This window comes from Amia ocellicauda, chromosome 2, assembly GCF_036373705.1.
Source record: "Amia ocellicauda isolate fAmiCal2 chromosome 2, fAmiCal2.hap1, whole genome shotgun sequence".
NCBI lineage: Eukaryota > Metazoa > Chordata > Actinopteri > Amiiformes > Amiidae > Amia > Amia ocellicauda.
Genome location: NC_089851.1, coordinates 54365754 through 54378290, shown reverse-complemented (window position 1 = coordinate 54378290; position 12537 = coordinate 54365754). Strand labels below are relative to the sequence as shown.

Here is a 12537-nt window from a genome sequence, read left to right as displayed (position 1 = left end):
TATAGCAGATGGGAAATCAGACTGTCATCTGTGTGTTTTGTTTTCTTTAAAGAAAATGTGTTTTTTACAAGTTCGTTGTTGTTGTTGTTGTTGTTGTTGTTGAGGAGGAGGAGGAGGACATGTAGTGTGTTGTTGAGGAGGAGGAGGACGAAATGTGGTTTGCCGGCTTGTTATGGAGACCTTTGCTGAACGTGTACTCCTGAGCTGCACCAAAGGAGAGGCATTCTTTTCAGTTGTTTGCGGGCCTGCTGAACCATGCTCTCAGTGCTGTCTCACTGGGGATACGGTTACCGTTCTGGAAAGACACTTCAGCGCTACAGTCCATGCTATCAGTCAGTGAGCGTAGGTCTCCCGGTCTGCCCCAAAGCAGTTACGCGCTTGCCCAGCAGAAACTGCGACACCCTCCGTTAACTTGGCTCGTTGGTCTAGGGGTATGATTCTCGCTTAGGGTGCGAGAGGTCCCGGGTTCAACTCCCGGACGAGCCCGCTTGGCCCCGCTTTGCATTCTCTGAAGCATTCGTTTGTTCTCTCTCGATGCTTGGCTTCTGGGCTCCTCTGCACCAGGGAGGTCTTTCAACCTCAGATACTGTTGGCTGTGTAGCTGATGGGAAATCAGACTGTCATCTGTGTGTTTTGTTTTCTTTAAAGAAAATGTGTATTTTACAAGTTCGTTGTTGTTGTTGAGGAGGAGGAGGACATGTAGTGTGTTGTTGAGGAGGAGGAGGACGAAATGTGGTTTGCCGGCTTGTTATGGAGACCTTTGCTGAACGTGTACTCCTGAGCTGCACCAAAGGAGAGGCATTCTTTTCAGTTGTTTGCGGGCCTGCTGAACAATGCTCTCAGTGCTGTCTCACAGGGGATGGCGTTACCATTCTGGAAAGACACTTCAGCGCTACAGTCCATGCTATCAGTCAGTGAGCGTAGGTCTCCCGGTCTGCCCCAAAGCAGTTACGCGCTTGCCCAGTAGAAACTGCGACACCCTCCGTTAACTTGGCTCGTTGGTCTAGGGGTATGATTCTTGCTGAGAGTGTGAGAGGCCCTGGGTTCAACTCCATGACGAGCCCACTTGGCCCCACTTTGTAGTCACCGAAGTGTTCGTTCGTTTGCTCTTGAAGGCTGGCTTCTGGGCTCCTCTGCACAAGGGAGGGCTATCGACCTCAGATACTGTTGGCTGTATAGCTGATGGGAAATCAGACTGTCATCTGTGTGTTTTGTTTTCTTTAAAGAAAATGTGTTTTTTACAAGTTCGTTGTTGTTGTTGAGGAGGAGGAGGACATGTAGTGTGTTGTTGAGGAGGAGGAGGACGAAATGTGGTTTGCCGGCTTGTTATGGAGACCTTTGCTGAACGTGTACTCCTGAGCTGCACCAAAGGAGAGGCATTCTTTTCAGTTGTTTGCGGGCCTGCTGAACCATGCTCTCAGTGCTGTCTCACTGGGGATACGGTTACCGTTCTGGAAAGACACTTCAGCGCTACAGTCCATGCTATCAGTCAGTGAGCGTAGGTCTCCCGGTCTGCCCCAAAGCAGTTACGCGCTTGCCCAGCAGAAACTGCGACACCCTCCGTTGACTTGGCTCGTTGGTCTAGGGGTATGATTCTTGCTGAGGGTGTGAGAGGCCCTGGGTTCAACTCCAGGACGAGCCCACTTGGCCCCACTTTGTAGTCACCGAAGTGTTCGTTCGTTTGCTCTTGAAGGCTGGCTTCTGGGCTCCTCTGCACAAGGGAGGGCTATCGACCTCAGATACTGTTGGCTGTATAGCTGATGGGAAATCAGACTGTCATCTGTGTGTTTTGTTTTCTTTAAAGAAAATGTGTTTTTTACAAGTTCGTTGTTGTTGTTGTTGTTGTTGTTGTTGAGGAGGAGGAGGAGGACATGTAGTGTGTTGTTGAGGAGGAGGAGGACGAAATGTGGTTTGCCGGCTTGTTATGGAGACCTTTGCTGAACGTGTACTCCTGAGCTGCACCAAAGGAGAGGCATTCTTTTCAGTTGTTTGCGGGCCTGCTGAACCATGCTCTCAGTGCTGTCTCACTGGGGATACGGTTACCGTTCTGGAAAGACACTTCAGCGCTACAGTCCATGCTATCAGTCAGTGAGCGTAGGTCTCCCGGTCTGCCCCAAAGCAGTTACGCGCTTGCCCAGCAGAAACTGCGACACCCTCCGTTAACTTGGCTCGTTGGTCTAGGGGTATGATTCTCGCTTAGGGTGCGAGAGGTCCCGGGTTCAACTCCCGGACGAGCCCGCTTGGCCCCGCTTTGCATTCTCTGAAGCATTCGTTTGTTCTCTCTCGATGCTTGGCTTCTGGGCTCCTCTGCACCAGGGAGGTCTTTCAACCTCAGATACTGTTGGCTGTGTAGCTGATGGGAAATCAGACTGTCATCTGTGTGTTTTGTTTTCTTTAAAGAAAATGTGTATTTTACAAGTTCGTTGTTGTTGTTGAGGAGGAGGAGGACATGTAGTGTGTTGTTGAGGAGGAGGAGGACGAAATGTGGTTTGCCGGCTTGTTATGGAGACCTTTGCTGAACGTGTACTCCTGAGCTGCACCAAAGGAGAGGCATTCTTTTCAGTTGTTTGCGGGCCTGCTGAACAATGCTCTCAGTGCTGTCTCACAGGGGATGGCGTTACCATTCTGGAAAGACACTTCAGCGCTACAGTCCATGCTATCAGTCAGTGAGCGTAGGTCTCCCGGTCTGCCCCAAAGCAGTTACGCGCTTGCCCAGTAGAAACTGCGACACCCTCCGTTAACTTGGCTCGTTGGTCTAGGGGTATGATTCTTGCTGAGGGTGTGAGAGGCCCTGGGTTCAACTCCATGACGAGCCCACTTGGCCCCACTTTGTAGTCACCGAAGTGTTCGTTCGTTTGCTCTTGAAGGCTGGCTTCTGGGCTCCTCTGCACAAGGGAGGGCTATCGACCTCAGATACTGTTGGCTGTATAGCTGATGGGAAATCAGACTGTCATCTGTGTGTTTTGTTTTCTTTAAAGAAAATGTGTTTTTTACAAGTTCGTTGTTGTTGTTGTTGTTGTTGTTGTTGAGGAGGAGGAGGAGGACATGTAATGTGTTGTTGAGGAGGAGGAGGACGAAATGTGGTTTGCCGGCTTGTTATGGAGACCTTTGCTGAACGTGTACTCCTGAGCTGCACCAAAGGAGAGGCATTCTATTCAGTTGTTAGCGGGCCTGCTGAACCATGCTCTCAGTGCTGTCTCACTGGGGATACGGTTACCGTTCTGGAAAGACACTTCAGCGCTACAGTCCATGCTATCAGTCAGTGTGCGTAGGTCTCCCGGTCTGCCCCAAAGCAGTTACGCGTTTGCCCAGCAGAAACTGCGACATCCTCCGTTAACTTGGCTCGTTGGTCTAGGGGTATGATTCTTGCTGAGGGTGTGAGAGGCCCTGGGTTCAACTCCAGGACGAGCCCACTTGGCCCCACTTTGTAGTCACCGAAGTGTTCGTTCGTTTGCTCTTGAAGGCTGGCTTCTGGGCTCCTCTGCACAAGGGAGGGCTATCGACCTCAGATACTGTTGGCTGTATAGCTGATGGGAAATCAGACTGTCATCTGTGTGTTTTGTTTTCTTTAAAGAAAATGTGTTTTTTACAAGTTCGTTGTTGTTGTTGTTGTTGTTGTTGTTGAGGAGGAGGAGGAGGACATGTAGTGTGTTGTTGAGGAGGAGGAGGACGAAATGTGGTTTGCCGGCTTGTTATGGAGACCTTTGCTGAACGTGTACTCCTGAGCTGCACCAAAGGAGAGGCATTCTTTTCAGTTGTTTGCGGGCCTGCTGAACCATGCTCTCAGTGCTGTCTCACTGGGGATACGGTTACCGTTCTGGAAAGACACTTCAGCGCTACAGTCCATGCTATCAGTCAGTGAGCGTAGGTCTCCCGGTCTGCCCCAAAGCAGTTACGCGCTTGCCCAGCAGAAACTGCGACACCCTCCGTTAACTTGGCTTTTTGGTCTAGGGGTATGATTCTTGCTGAGGGTGTGAGAGGCCCTGGGTTCAACTCCAGGACGAGCCCACTTGGCCCCACTTTGCAGTCACCGAAGTGTTTGTTCGTTTGCTCTTGAAGGCTGGCTTCTGGGCTCCTCTGCACAAGGGAGGGCTATCGACCTCAGATACTGTTGCCCGTATAGCTGATGGGAAATCAGGCTGTCATCTGTGTGTTTTGTTTTCTTTAAAGAGAATGTGTTTTTTACAAGTTCGTTGTTGTTGTTGTTGTTGAGGAGGAGGTGGAGGACATGTAGTGTGTTGTTGAGGAGGAGGAGGACGAAATGTGGTTTGCCGGCTTGTTATGGAGACCTTTGCTGAACGTGTACTCCTGAGCTGCACCAAAGGAGAGGCATTCTTTTCAGTTGTTTGCGGGCCTGCTGAACCATGCTCTCAGTGCTGTCTCACTGGGGATACGGTTACCGTTCTGGAAAGACACTTCAGCGCTACAGTCCATGCTATCAGTCAGTGTGCATAGGTCTCCCGGTCTGCCCCAAAGCAGTTACGCGCTTGCCCAGCAGAAACTGCGACACTGTCAGATAACTTGGCTCGTTGGTCTAGGGGTATGATTCTCGCTTTGGGTGCGAGAGGTCCCGGGTTCAACTCCCGGACGAGCCCGCTTGGCCCTGCTTTGCATTCTCTGAAGCATTCGTTTGTTCTCTCTTGATGCTTGGCTTCTGGGCTCCTCTGCACCAGGGAGGTCTTTCAACCTCAGATACTGTTGGCTGTGTAGCTGATGGGAAATCAGACTGTCATCTGTGTGTTTTGTTTTCTTTAAAGAAAATGTGTTTTTTACAAGTTCGTTGTTGTTGTTGAGGAGGAGGAGGACATGTAGTGTGTTGTTGAGGAGGAGGAGGACGAAATGTGGTTTGCCGGCTTGTTATGGAGACCTTTGCTGAACGTGTACTCCTGAGCTGCACCAAAGGAGAGGCATTCTTTTCAGTTGTTTGCGGGCCTGCTGAACCATGCTCTCAGTGCTGTCTCACTGGGGATACGGTTACCGTTCTGGAAAGACACTTCAGCGCTACAGTCCATGCTATCAGTCAGTGAGCGTAGGTCTCCCGGTCTGCCCCAAAGCAGTTACGCGCTTGCCCAGCAGAAACTGCGACACCCTCCGTTAACTTGGCTCGTTGGTCTAGGGGTATGATTCTTGCTGAGGGTGTGAGAGGCCCTGGGTTCAACTCCAGGACGAGCCCATTTGGCCCCACTTTGCAGTCACCGAAGTGTTTGTTCGTTTGCTCTTGAAGGCTGGCTTCTGGGCTCCTCTGCACAAGGGAGGGCTATCGACCTCAGATACTGTTGCCCGTATAGCTGATGGGAAATCAGGCTGTCATCTGTGTGTTTTGTTTTCTTTAAAGAAAATGTGTTTTTTACAAGTTCGTTGTTGTTGTTGAGGAGGAGGAGGACATGTAGTGTGTTGTTGAGGAGGAGGAGGACGAAATGTGGTTTGCCGGCTTGTTATGGAGACCTTTGCTGAACGTGTACTCCTGAGCTGCACCAAAGGAGAGGCATTCTTTTCAGTTGTTTGCGGGCCTGCTGAACCATGCTCTCAGTGCTGTCTCACTGGGGATACGGTTACCGTTCTGGAAAGACACTTCAGCGCTACAGTCCATGCTATCAGTCAGTGTGCGTAGGTCTCCCGGTCTGCCCCAAAGCAGTTACGCGCTTGCCCAGCAGAAACTGCGACACCCTCCGTTAACTTGGCTCGTTGGTCTAGGGGTATGATTCTCGCTGAGGGTGTGAGAGGCCCTGGGTTCAACTCCAGGACGAGCCCACTTGGCCCCACGTTGCAGTCACCGAAGTGTTCGTTCGTTTGCTCTTGAAGGCTGGCTTCTGGGCTCCTCTGCACAAGGGAGGGCTATCGACCTCAGATACTGTTGCCTGTATAGCTGATGGGAAATCAGACTGTCATCTGTGTGTTTTGTTTTCTTTAAAGAAAATGTGTTTTTTACAAGTTCGTTGTTGTTGTTGTTGTTGTTGTTGAGGAGGAGGAGGAGGACATGTAGTGTGTTGTTGAGGAGGAGGAGGACGAAATGTGGTTTGCCGGCTTGTTATGGAGACCTTTGCTGAACGTGTACTCCTGAGCTGCACCAAAGGAGAGGCATTCTTTTCAGTTGTTTGCGGGCCTGCTGAACCATGCTCTCAGTGCTGTCTCACTGGGGATACGGTTACCGTTCTGGAAAGACACTTCAGCGCTACAGTCCATGCTATCAGTCAGTGAGCGTAGGTCTCCCGGTCTGCCCCGAAGCAGTTACGCGCTTGCCCAGCAGAAACTGCGACACCCTCCGTTAACTTGGATCGTTGGTCTAGGGGTATGATTCTCGCTTAGGGTGCGAGAGGTCCCGGGTTCAACTCCCGGACGAGCCTGCTTGGCCCCGCTTTGCATTCTATGAAGCATTCGTTTGTTCTCTCTCGATGCTTGGCTTCTGGGCTCCTCTGCACCAGGGAGGTCTTTCAACCTCAGATACTGTTGGCTGTGTAGCTGATGGGAAATCAGACTGTCATCTGTGTGTTTTGTTTTCTTTAAAGAAAATGTGTATTTTACAAGTTCGTTGTTGTTGTTGAGGAGGAGGAGGACATGTAGTGTGTTGTTGAGGAGGAGGAGGACGAAATGTGGTTTGCCTGCTTGTTATGGAGACCTTTGCTGAACGTGTACTCCTGAGCTGCACCAAAGGAGAGGCATTCTTTTCAGTTGTTTCCGGGCCTGCTGAACCATGCTCTCAGTGCTGTCTCACTGGGGATACGGTTACCGTTCTGGAAAGACACTTCAGCGCTACAGTCCATGCTATCAGTCAGTGAGCGTAGGTCTCCCGGTCTGCCCCAAAGCAGTTACGCGCTTGCCCAGCAGAAACTGCGACACCCTCCGTTAACTTGGCTCGTTGGTCTAGGGGTATGATTCTTGCTGAGGGTGTGAGAGGCCCTGGGTTCAACTCCAGGACGAGCCCACTTGGCCCCACTTTGCAGTCACCGAAGTGTTTGTTCGTTTGCTCTTGAAGGCTGGCTTCTGGGCTCCTCTGCACAAGGGAGGGCTATCGACCTCAGATACTGTTGCCTGTATAGCTGATGGGAAATCAGACTGTCATCTGTGTGTTTTGTTTTCTTTAAAGAAAATGTGTTTTTTACAAGTTCGTTGTTGTTGTTGTTGTTGTTGTTGTTGAGGAGGAGGTGGAGGACATGTAGTGTGTTGTTGAGGAGGAGGAGGACGAAATGTGGTTTGCCGGCTTGTTATGGAGACCTTTGCTGAACGTGTACTCCTGAGCTGCACCAAAGGAGAGGCATTCTTTTCAGTTGTTTGCGGGCCTGCTGAACAATGCTCTCAGTGCTGTCTCACTGGGGATGGCGTTACCATTCTGGAAAGACACGTCAGCGCTACAGTCCATGCTATCAGTCAGTGAGCGTAGGTCTCCCGGTCTGCCCCAAAGCAGTTACGCGCTTGCCCAGCAGAAACTGTGACACTGTCAGATAACTTGGCTCGTTGGTCTAGGGGTATGATTCTCGCTTTGGGTGCGAGAGGTCCCGGGTTCAACTCCCGGACGAGCCCGCTTGGCCCCACTTTGCAGTCACCGAAGTGTTTGTTCGTTTGCTCTTGAAGGCTGGCTTCTGGGCTCCTCTGCACAAGGGAGGGCTATCGACCTCAGATACTGTTGCCTGTATAGCTGATGGGAAATCAGACTGTCATCTGTGTGTTTTGTTTTCTTTAAAGAAAATGTGTTTTTTACAAGTTCGTTGTTGTTGTTGTTGTTGTTGAGGAGGAGGAGGAGGACATGTAGTGTGTTGTTGAGGAGGAGGAGGACGAAATGTGGTTTGCCGGCTTGTTATGGAGACCTTTGCTGAACGTGTACTCCTGAGCTGCACCAAAGGAGAGGCATTCTTTTCAGTTGTTTGCGGGCCTGCTGAACAATGCTCTCAGTGCTGTCTCACTGGGGATGGCGTTACCATTCTGGAAAGACACGTCAGCGCTACAGTCCATGCTATCAGTCAGTGAGCGTAGGTCTCCCGGTCTGCCCCAAAGCAGTTACGCGCTTGCCCAGCAGAAACTGCGACACTGTCAGATAACTTGGCTCGTTGGTCTAGGGGTATGATTCTCGCTTTGGGTGCGAGAGGTCCCGGGTTCAACTCCCGGACGAGCCCGCTTGGCCCTGCTTTGCATTCTCTGAAGCATTCGTTTGCTCTCTCTCGATGCTTGGCTTCTGGGCTCCTCTGCACCAGGGAGGTCTTTCAACCTCAGATACTGTTGGCTGTGTAGCTGATGGGAAATCAGACTGTCATCTGTGTGTTTTGTTTTCTTTAAAGAAAATGTGTTTTTTACAAGTTCGTTGTTGTTGTTGTTGTTGTTGTTGAGGAGGAGGTGGAGGACATGTAGTGTGTTGTTGAGGAGGAGGAGGACGAAATGTGGTTTGCCGGCTTGTTATGGAGACCTTTGCTGAACGTGTACTCCTGAGCTGCACCAAAGGAGAGGCATTCTTTTCAGTTGTTTGCGGGCCTGCTGAACCATGCTCTCAGTGCTGTCTCACTGGGGATGGCGTTACCATTCTGGAAAGACACGTCAGCGCTACAGTCCATGCTATCAGTCAGTGAGCGTAGGTCTCCCGGTCTGCCCCAAAGCAGTTACGCGCTTGCCCAGCAGAAACTGCGACACCCTCCGTTAACTTGGCTCGTTGGTCTAGGGGTATGATTCTTGCTGAGGGTGTGAGAGGCCCTGGGTTCAACTCCAGGACGAGCCCACTTGGCCCCACTTTGCAGTCACCGAAGTGTTTGTTCGTTTGCTCTTGAAGGCTGGCTTCTGGGCTCCTCTGCACAAGGGAGGGCTATCGACCTCAGATACTGTTGCCTGTAAAGCTGATGGGAAATCAGACTGTCATCTGTGTGTTTTGTTTTCTTTAAAGAAAATGTGTTTTTTACAAGTTCGTTGTTGTTGTTGTTGTTGTTGAGGAGGAGGAGGAGGACATGTAGTGTGTTGTTGAGGAGGAGGAGGACGAAATGTGGTTTGCCGGCTTGTTATGGAGACCTTTGCTGAACGTGTACTCCTGAGCTGCACCAAAGGAGAGGCATTCTTTTCAGTTGTTTGCGGGCCTGCTGAACCATGCTCTCAGTGCTGTCTCACTGGGGATGGCGTTACCATTCTGGAAAGATACGTCAGCGCTACAGTCCATGCTATCAGTCAGTGAGCGTAGGTCTCCCGGTCTGCCCCAAAGCAGTTACGCGCTTGCCCAGCAGAAACTGCGACACGCTCCGTTAACTTGGCTCGTTGGTCTAGGGGTATGATTCTCGCTTAGGGTGCGAGAGGTCCCGGGTTCAACTCCCGGACGAGCCTGCTTGGCCCTGCTTTGCATTCTCTGAAGCATTCGTTTGTTCTCTCTCGATGCTTGGCTTCTGGGCTCCTCTGCACCAGGGAGGTCTTTCAACCTCAGATACTGTTGGCTGTGTAGCTGATGGGAAATCAGACTGTCATCTGTGTGTTTTGTTTTCTTTAAAGAAAATGTGTATTTTACAAGTTCGTTGTTGTTGTTGAGGAGGAGGAGGACATGTAGTGTGTTGTTGAGGAGGAGGAGGACGAAATGTGGTTTGCCGGCTTGTTATGGAGACCTTTGCTGAACGTGTACTCCTGAGCTGCACCAAAGGAGAGGCATTCTTTTCAGTTGTTTGCGGGCCTGCTGAACCATGCTCTCAGTGCTGTCTCACTGGGGATGGCGTTACCATTCTGGAAAGACACGTCAGCGCTACAGTCCATGCTATCAGTCAGTGAGCGTAGGTCTCCCGGTCTGCCCCAAAGCAGTTACGCGCTTGCCCAGCAGAAACTGCGACACCCTCCGTTAACTTGGCTCGTTGGTCTAGGGGTATGATTCTTGCTGAGGGTGTGAGAGGCCCTGGGTTCAACTCCAGGACGAGCCCACTTGGCCCCACTTTGCAGTCACCGAAGTGTTTGTTCGTTTGCTCTTGAAGGCTGGCTTCTGGGCTCCTCTGCACAAGGGAGGGCTATCGACCTCAGATACTGTTGCCTGTAAAGCTGATGGGAAATCAGACTGTCATCTGTGTGTTTTGTTTTCTTTAAAGAAAATGTGTTTTTTACAAGTTCGTTGTTGTTGTTGTTGTTGAGGAGGAGGAGGAGGACATGTAGTGTGTTGTTGAGGAGGAGGAGGACGAAATGTGGTTTGCCGGCTTGTTATGGAGACCTTTGCTGAACGTGTACTCCTGAGCTGCACCAAAGGAGAGGCATTCTTTTCAGTTGTTTGCGGGCCTGCTGAACCATGCTCTCAGTGCTGTCTCACTGGGGATGGCGTTACCATTCTGGAAAGACACGTCAGCGCTACAGTCCATGCTATCAGTCAGTGAGCGTAGGTCTCCCGGTCTGCCCCAAAGCAGTTACGCGCTTGCCCAGCAGAAACTGCGACACCCTCCGTTAACTTGGCTCGTTAGTCTAGGGGTATGATTCTTGCTGAGGGTGTGAGAGTCCCTGGGTTCAACTCCAGGACGAGCCCACTTGGCCCCACTTTGCAGTCACCGAAGTGTTTGTTCGTTTGCTCTTGAAGGCTGGCTTCTGGGCTCCTCTGCACAAGGGAGGGCTATCGACCTCAGATACTGTTGCCTGTATAGCTGATGGGAAATCAGACTGTCATCTGTGTGTTTTGTTTTCTTTAAAGAAAATGTGTTTTTTACAAGTTCGTTGTTGTTGTTGAGGAGGAGGAGGACATGTAGTGTGTTGTTGAGGAGGAGGAGGACGAAATGTGGTTTGCCGGCTTGTTATGGAGACCTTTGCTGAACGTGTACTCCTGAGCTGCACCAAAGGAGAGGCATTCTTTTCAGTTGTTTGCGGGCCTGCTGAACCATGCTCTCAGTGCTGTCTCACTGGGGATGGCGTTACCATTCTGGAAAGACACGTCAGCGCTACAGTCCATGCTATCAGTCAGTGAGCGTAGGTCTCCCGGTCTGCCCCAAAGCAGTTACGCGCTTGCCCAGCAGAAACTGCGACACCCTCCGTTAACTTGGCTCGTTGGTCTAGGGGTATGATTCTTGCTGAGGGTGTGAGAGGCCCTGGGTTCAACTCCAGGACGAGCCCACTTGGCCCCACTTTGCAGTCACCGAAGTGTTTGTTCGTTTGCTCTTGAAGGCTGGCTTCTGGGCTCCTCTGCACAAGGGAGGGCTATCGACCTCAGATACTGTTGCCTGTAAAGCTGATGGGAAATCAGACTGTCATCTGTGTGTTTTGTTTTCTTTAAAGAAAATGTGTTTTTTACAAGTTCGTTGTTGTTGTTGTTGTTGAGGAGGAGGAGGAGGACATGTAGTGTGTTGTTGAGGAGGAGGAGGACGAAATGTGGTTTGCCGGCTTGTTATGGAGACCTTTGCTGAACGTGTACTCCTGAGCTGCACCAAAGGAGAGGCATTCTTTTCAGTTGTTTGCGGGCCTGCTGAACAATGCTCTCAGTGCTGTCTCACTGGGGATGGCGTTACCATTCTGGAAAGACACGTCAGCGCTACAGTCCATGCTATCAGTCAGTGAGCGTAGGTCTCCCGGTCTGCCCCAAAGCAGTTACGCGCTTGCCCAGCAGAAACTGTGACACTGTCAGATAACTTGGCTCGTTGGTCTAGGGGTATGATTCTCGCTTTGGGTGCGAGAGGTCCCGGGTTCAACTCCCGGACGAGCCCGCTTGGCCCTGCTTTGCAGTCACCGAAGTGTTTGTTCGTTTGCTCTTGAAGGCTGGCTTCTGGGCTCCTCTGCACAAGGGAGGGCTATCGACCTCAGATACTGTTGCCCGTATAGCTGATGGGAAATCAGACTGTCATCTGTGTGTTTTGTTTTCTTTAAAGAAAATGTGTTTTTTACAAGTTCGTTGTTGTTGTTGTTGTTGTTGTTGAGGAGGAGGTGGAGGACATGTAGTGTGTTGTTGAGGAGGAGGAGGACGAAATGTGGTTTGCCGGCTTGTTATGGAGACCTTTGCTGAACGTGTACTCCTGAGCTGCACCAAAGGAGAGGCATTCTTTTCAGTTGTTTGCGGGCCTGCTGAACCATGCTCTCAGTGCTGTCTCACTGGGGATGGCGTTACCATTCTGGAAAGACACGTCAGCGCTACAGTCCATGCTATCAGTCAGTGAGCGTAGGTCTCCCGGTCTGCCCCAAAGCAGTTACGCGCTTGCCCAGCAGAAACTGCGACACCCTCCGTTAACTTGGCTCGTTGGTCTAGGGGTATGATTCTTGCTGAGGGTGTGAGAGGCCCTGGGTTCAACTCCAGGATGAGCCCACTTGGCCCCACTTTGCAGTCACCGAAGTGTTTGTTCGTTTGCTCTTGAAGGCTGGCTTCTGGGCTCCTCTGCACAAGGGAGGGCTATCGACCTCAGATACTGTTGCCTGTATAGCTGATGGGAAATCAGACTGTCATCTGTGTGTTTTGTTTTCTTTAAAGAAAATGTGTTTTTTACAAGTTCGTTGTTGTTGTTGTTGTTGTTGAGGAGGAGGAGGAGGACATGTAGTGTGTTGTTGAGGAGGAGGAGGACGAAATGTGGTTTGCCGGCTTGTTATGGAGACCTTTGCTGAACGTGTACTCCTGAGCTGCACCAAAGGAGA

The 12537-nt window shown here is 50.9% G+C and overlaps 7 non-coding genes across 7 annotated transcripts; all 7 read left to right on the top strand.

The window, feature by feature from the left end:
* Positions 1-414: 414 nt before the first annotated feature.
* trnap-agg (transfer RNA proline (anticodon AGG)) lies at positions 415-486 on the top strand. The gene has a single exon. It is a non-coding gene; the product is annotated as a tRNA-Pro (tRNA).
* A 1680-nt stretch (positions 487-2166) lies between these two features.
* Positions 2167-2238, top strand: trnap-agg (transfer RNA proline (anticodon AGG)). The gene has a single exon. It is a non-coding gene; the product is annotated as a tRNA-Pro (tRNA).
* A 2285-nt stretch (positions 2239-4523) lies between these two features.
* Positions 4524-4595, top strand: trnap-ugg (transfer RNA proline (anticodon UGG)). The gene has a single exon. It is a non-coding gene; the product is annotated as a tRNA-Pro (tRNA).
* A 2851-nt stretch (positions 4596-7446) lies between these two features.
* On the top strand, positions 7447-7518 carry trnap-ugg (transfer RNA proline (anticodon UGG)). The gene has a single exon. It is a non-coding gene; the product is annotated as a tRNA-Pro (tRNA).
* A 518-nt stretch (positions 7519-8036) lies between these two features.
* Positions 8037-8108, top strand: trnap-ugg (transfer RNA proline (anticodon UGG)). The gene has a single exon. It is a non-coding gene; the product is annotated as a tRNA-Pro (tRNA).
* Positions 8109-9219: 1111 nt separating this feature from the next.
* trnap-agg (transfer RNA proline (anticodon AGG)) lies at positions 9220-9291 on the top strand. Its single transcript has one exon. It is a non-coding gene; the product is annotated as a tRNA-Pro (tRNA).
* A 2258-nt stretch (positions 9292-11549) lies between these two features.
* On the top strand, positions 11550-11621 carry trnap-ugg (transfer RNA proline (anticodon UGG)). The gene has a single exon. It is a non-coding gene; the product is annotated as a tRNA-Pro (tRNA).
* The last annotated feature ends 916 nt before the right edge of the window (positions 11622-12537 follow it).